The 6,767-nt window shown below is 45.2% G+C and overlaps 1 long non-coding RNA gene across 1 annotated transcript; it reads left to right on the top strand.

Moving 5' to 3' along the window:
- Window positions 1–2,117: 2,117 nt before the first annotated feature.
- LOC144783049 (uncharacterized) lies at window positions 2,118–5,581 on the top strand. Its single transcript, XR_013601376.1, has 2 exons — window positions 2,118–2,331; window positions 3,210–5,581. It is a non-coding gene; the product is annotated as an uncharacterized LOC144783049 (long non-coding RNA).
- Window positions 5,582–6,767: the final 1,186 nt, after the last annotated feature.

Below are 6,767 nucleotides of genomic sequence, written 5' to 3' on the forward strand. Positions count from 1 at the left end.
TACCTTGAATGTTACTAATGTTAAGTTTGAACTTTTGCACCTGCTCATTGCTTTCATTTTAGCTAAAATCGTTTTTTTTGCAATTTCGCGCGTTATTTGGGGCGCGAATCCGTGCGAGATCGATTTCGGAAGCCGCGAATACGTGCGAATACAAAATTGTTTTTGTTGCGACGTGTATGTTCGCGTGATCTTGCGCGTGTTCGCGAGGCGCTTCTAGCTATTCGTTTGCCAAGTTACCCTATCGGTCGTACACGGGCGCGGCCATCTTGTTGGCGTGACGTAATTCCGTTTCCGCCCGCTATGTGTAATCTCGCAAAGTGTGCTGCTCGCGAGTACAAGTTCGCGCGTACTCGCAAGGAAAATCTCGCGCGAACTTACCCACGCGGTCGTGAACGGGCGCGGCCATCTTGTTTCTCATTCATTGCTATGGTTCTGGGCATGCTTTCTCTATCCTCTCTCAATCTCTGCCATCCTTTGCTTGTTTGAAGTTTTTTTGATCTAATTTTACTTATTATCTAACCCTCTATTTTTCTAGCTCTATATTTTTGTGTTTTCTGCAGCTTTTAGTTACTTTTAAACTACTTTTTTAAACTCTTTTATTTTCTTCTTCACTATTCTATTTCTTCTTTATCATTTAAGTTTATTTCTGCCCAGACCATGGTAAAGGGAGCCGGGAAGCACCCTGAGAAGGGGAAGGGTCCCGCACCCCGTGCCCGGCTCCCGTGCGGGCGTTTAAGGGGGGAGCAAGTGGTCCCGAGGGAGATCTTTAGCGCGGAGGAAGTGGCGGCACTGATCTTCCATGTCCAGCGCCGCCTCCCCAAGACGATCCTGGGAGGCGGCAAGATCGCGACCGGCTATGGCATCCGGGAGCGCCGCCAGCGGTGGGAGAAGGTGTGCCGGGCCATGTACAAGATCTCTGGGGTCCGGCGCACATATAACCAGGCCACCCACCGCTGGACCGATGTCATGGACCGGGAGCGGGACTTGCTGGACGCGCTCGGCGTAGAGGTCCCCGGGCTTGGTGAGTAGTAGTAGTAGTACATTTACTACTCTGTTTTATCCTGCTCTGTTATTTGCAAATCTTTGTTCTTTACCAAGAGCAATAATGCTGCCGATTACATTGAGGTAAATTATATTTCAAAATCTTCTATGCATTTCATTTTCAGGTGCACTGCTCTCCTTCTCAGTAGCCTTGCTTGCTACTATGCTTCTTTGTTTTGTATGTTGTGTTCAGAAGCATTTCATTGGCCTGAGAAATTATGTATCAGTGTACTGTAAAGAAAAGAACTGCGTAATGCTAGACAGTAAGGGTCATATTTTCAATTACCGGCGCATCCCTGCAAAGTAGCAGGGATGCGGCAGTAATTGTGTGCCATGCCACCACCACCCATTGGCCCAAAACGTCACAGAAGCCTTACGCATCTGTGCCGTAAAGGCAGCGCATTGCTGGAGTTGCGTGCCAACGATGGCGCAGCTCCAGCAATGCTCTGGGGTACCCTATCTCCCCAATGCTGCATCAAGCCGTACGTCGGCTTCAAGCGCGCAGGGTTTGAGTCATGCATCATTGTCATAAAAATGACTGATTGACATCTTGTAGATTTCCCTCAGCCACTTTTAGGATTCGTTCCTGCGCAGGTACGCCCTCCCTTGCGCCGGAACGCCCCCTGATGGCGCAGGGCTTTACAACGTGATGCATCGCCCATATGTGTTTTTTTTTTTAATATATACGCCGCACCAACACCATGGCGAGTCTTTTGTTCTGCCGCTGCGTCAGAAAAGGCACGCAACAATGGAGGAAAATCAGCCGCAACTTCCGCAAGGGACTTATAAATCAGCCCCAACAGACTGAAGTCCAGTGTCCTTCCTTTAGACAGTCACATGGCTATCAGAAGAAATAGTGGCGGTGGTGGCGGGTGGATTGATAGTTTGAGTATTCACTGATCTGCAAGCAGGATGGACTTTGTCTGTCACGTGTTGTGCACTACTGCCTGCAGTGCCAGGCCTAGGCAAACCTCTTTAGTAGTCTGTTTATTGAGTTACATAGGAACTTTCTAAGTCAACGTTCCGCAAATCAGGCAATACGAATAACGTAGTATACCACATGAGATAGATCCCGTGGAATAGTTGTCTATCTATTTGCTATTTTTCCAAAATATGTTGTTATTGTTCTTTTGAAATGTTTGATTTGGTTGAAAAATCTCATCCATGTTTTATGGTTTTTCTTTCTTTCATGTTGTACATCAGCTCCCCCCAAGGGCAAGAGGGCACAGGAGGAGGGTGCTGAGGATGCAGGCCAGGATCGGGCAGGCGAGGGCTCCTTTGCTGGCCCCAGTAAGTTTACATTTTACTAAACAGTACCTATTTTTTCCTAGCGTTCCTCATTCGATTTTTTCTAAATCGTCTTTGATCTTCTTGTAGACTGGATATAAATTCTTATCCTGCCTCGAATATGATGACTCCCTGTGGTATTACTAGACTATTCTTATTAGTCTGTCTGTGTAGCTAACTAAGATTGGACATTTGGCAATTCCATTGGACTCCCATTATATTCAGCAATACCTCTATGCACTGTCTCCTTACTGACTAGATAGTGTGGCAGAGTCATTCAGCTCCCGAAGTCACCGATTATAGATCCCCAATGATCTCTAGATTATCGTACGCAGGACAAGAGAGTAGTACGGAGTCACAGCACAGTCAAGAAGTGTCAGAGGCACTCATGCTTGCAAAAATTCCAAAACCTTTAGCTCATCCACTCTAGTCTAGAGGAACAAAAACCACAGAGTCTATTTAAGTGTAAAAGCTTTATTAAAAGTAAACACATTTATTGAAATCTACTTTGTCATAAAACTATTTAACTGTAAACGGAAAAGTGGTTAGTGCTGACGATTAATTGGACACATTTCTTGTGGTCGAGCCGAACTCTCACCTACTTTGAACTTGATCCTGGTCGTGTTCTTAGGACTCAGGAGTCAAGCTTCTGTCTGTTAGGAGAAAAAGTGGTGCGTGTTAAAAATCAAAAGCAAGCATTCATCAGTTGTGCATAAAAGTGCAGCAAGACAACAGCCTTCCCTGGAAAATGGGACATTTTTACTATGGAGTAGACAGTCACAAATTATTACATTGTATTCTGTTTTTTTAACATTTCTCCTAGACCAAATATTATATAGTAGTGAGTGGTGTATTCTAACTTTCTTAAATGTACTTTGTAGGTGTAACATCTGGTGACGGGGCCAGCGCGGAGGTGGCTGATGTGTTGGACTTGGACTCGGAGGCCTCTGGGGAGGATGCGGCGGTAGAAGAGCTGGTGGCCGTTCCTGTGGGGGATCAAACGGTGGTGGCGGAAACAGGTAAGCTATATATTCCTTACTTATTGAGATTGAAGACTGCATAGTGTGCTTTCTGCACGGGTGTATTACAATTACAAATCAACCAGGTAGTAGCCTCCTCGAAATGTACTTCGACTTAGCTGTGAAGTTTTTGGTGAGAAGAATCCCAATAAGTTCTTAGACGAACGTGATGGATGGGATGAACGAAAAGCGAAAGAAGGGTGTAAGTAAGTGGGACGCGAACTTGTATGATGGCTGGCAAAGAAGAACGATATGTGTTTGCTTGGACCCAGAGGTGGCTGGGAAGGAAAGAATATGGTATGGTGCATGGCTGGGTCAATGATGAAGCAAGGATGGGTGGAAGGACAGCAGCCTGGGTGGGTGAAACAGAAACTGTATGTGTGCGTATACTTTGAATGAATGGATGCCTGGAGCATGGTATTCTCTGACTCTTACATAGCAAATGTGTATCTAGAGAGAGTAGATGGTCGCCAGGTGAAGTAAGTGTTACCTTGAAGAGCATGTACCACCGCACCCGCACGTCCGTCCCAGTGCAGGGAAGGCAAGGAAAAGAAATTGTAAATGTGTCCAATACTACCATGAATAGTAGCAGTACTTTGTATTGCGTTTGCATTCACAGCATATATCTGGTTATTACGGTGGACACTCCGTACCTCTCTTAATAACTTTAGTTTACTTGTAGTACGTCATTCATGTGTGGGTGTATCACTGTGTTCACTCAATATTAAGCAAAGCACCTAAAGTCATCTCATCTGTCATTAAATACGTCCCATGTGAAGTGATAGATAATCAAATTAGTTAGCTTCTTCAGTTTCCTTTTCTAGTACTCATTTGCACTGTAGGGTGAAAGGTAAATTAATTAAGCAGTAGCCCTTGTAACAGAGTATTCTCAGTGCCACCCGTAATAGAAAAGTAATAGCTTCACCACCTGCATGTACTGGACCGGTACAGTAACGCAAGTCTGTCTCCATCATCATGGTGTGCAACTTTTTTTCTCGGGTGCAACTTCACTGTGCTGTGTCCATGTCATTCTGCCGGCTTGCATAAGATAACGTACCCATTTCCCTAAACAAGAGAGAAGAAGAAGAATAAGACTGGTGTACTGTCATAGTCGACTGTAATGGAAGTCCATAGTGGTCGTAGAATTAGTTCATTAAACTACCACTACTGTTAGAGCAAGGATGCAGAAGTGGGAGGGTTACATAGATACTGTCCTCAATAGTTATGTACTGTGCTTTCAATTTGCTACTTGTACTCTGTGACCCAACTTTCGGCTCAATCACTTTGTGTTATTAATAAGGAGCATTGGTTACAGACTATGTCTTTCTTTCTTCATATAGTTGCTCCTTCCAAATCAACAACAAGGAGGGAGCAGGCTAGATTGGCCCGGCAACGGAGGCTGGAGGCCACAGTCGCCGAGTATCGGCGGCTGGTGGCCCTGGAGGAGGAGGAGGACACGCAGTCGAGCGGGGCAACATCTTCGACTGCATCCTCCTCCGTGACTAAACCAGCGGGACCGAGCCGGGCTAAGAAAGCCGACCGCCACCGCCAAGCACCCGAAACACCAGCTGCCCCCCACAGGAGCTGCAAGGAACGCCAACACCGCCTACGAGTCCGCATGTCCAACCTGGAGCAGGAGGTCCTGAGGTATAAGACCTTGGTTAAGGGCCTCCGCTCCGAGCTTGCCACCCTCCGCAAGGAGTATGATGCCCATGCCGCATCATGCACCAGCACCAGCACCCTCCAGTAGTGGAGTGTCCCTTGCCCTTTTTTTATAGACTTTTGGGGGGTGGGATTTGGGAGTTGGGATCGTTTTGGGACGTTTCAGAGACAATCGTTGGGGTTAGGGTGGGTGAGGGAGATTATTTTGTTAGGGATAAATAAATATATTTTTCAACTACTTTATCTGACCATACCTGTTTTTTACTGCTTTTCAGTCTGGTGGGTGGGGGGCGGGGGTGTAACAGTAACTTTGTTTTCCTGAACAGTCGTAGGACTTTAGTAGTACAACCGTCAAACTCTTGTCTACTCCGAAATAATACTCCATTATACTACCTCCCACCAAACGCTTATCTTACCTGTAATTTGTGTTAGAAATTAGGGCTAGGCCCAGGGCTGGCTCCAGGTGAAATGGGGATTAACGTTGTCATTCCTGGGCGGGTGACATTTCCTCATTGCGGTGTTACTAGTGGTGTGACACAGTGGCAGTTGCATGCCTATGGAAAAAAAGAAAACGAAACCTTGTTTGTACTCCTTACTGTAGCATTACAACGGTTACGGTACGATCGAGAAAATAGCAGGGGACAGTACACTAGAACAGTGCCATAATGTAGCCTAACAAATGGTAAAGTATTGCAAGTATAACTAGTACTTGCGTTGAATTTATTTGACATTGGCTACTACTACTAGAAGATATAGTACTGAAGCTGAGTAAGTCTAGAAGATATCCTCGTATTCCTTCACCAGCCTGTTGCTGCTATCACCTTATCCTCCCCAGCAAGTGTGTGGAATTATTGATGTCATTTTAGTCAGACATCAAGCAAAACAACACAGCCCGGGGGAAGAGGGTTAGGGTTTGTAAAATGGATGGGAATGGGGGTTTCTTTTTGGGTAGGTTTTGTTGAGAGAAGAAAAAAAAAGCAGAGCATGGACAAACAATAATTGAAGATACAGAGTTTACAGACAATCTTTGGTTACAAAGTAAAGGTAAGCACATGCAGTCACACTCATAGAATAAAAGACAACAATGGATACTGTATCTGTATTGCGTATGTTGTTGGAGTTGTCCTGTTGAAATTGGTAAGTAAGTTGCATGCAGCAAACAATTCCTCTTATTGGCGGCACTCCTCCATTCCAGCTGACGCTTCGTCCATCAATGTGGTGGTGACCACTGACAGAAGAGACACCCTGTCCACTGCCTGCCTGGCGGATGTTGACTGAAACCCGGCCTGTAATTATTGAACGGAAAACAGGAAGTGCTATTACAATACCACTGATAAATAAATAAAAGGTATGTACGCTGTGTGGTTCAAAAAGTCACACTTTGATTTCCCTAATAGACAGTACAATATTTTTGAAATTGCGTGCTCTGTCTGAGTCACCTTTTTAAGGATCAATAAGTATGGCCAAAATATTATAGCGGATCTTTCCCCTCAAGGTGGCTGTACTACTGTGTTTTAGAACAAAATTTGACCTTCCCAGCAATGCTCCCACCAAGACCCTTACTAAAGCCAGTCGCAAAAATGTAGAAGAACCCAATCATATCTCCAAAAACGATGCCTAGCAGAAAAATGGTTACAAAACGTACTTTGAAAGTAACAGTAGACCCAAATACAGACCGTGGATTGTATTCAAACCACTTGCCTGCAAGCAAAAGTATCCATAGCCAGCATCGCTCCAACAGTGCTCTACAACAACAGA

This window comes from Lissotriton helveticus, chromosome 9, assembly GCF_964261635.1.
Source record: "Lissotriton helveticus chromosome 9, aLisHel1.1, whole genome shotgun sequence".
NCBI classification, from domain to species: domain Eukaryota; kingdom Metazoa; phylum Chordata; class Amphibia; order Caudata; family Salamandridae; genus Lissotriton; species Lissotriton helveticus.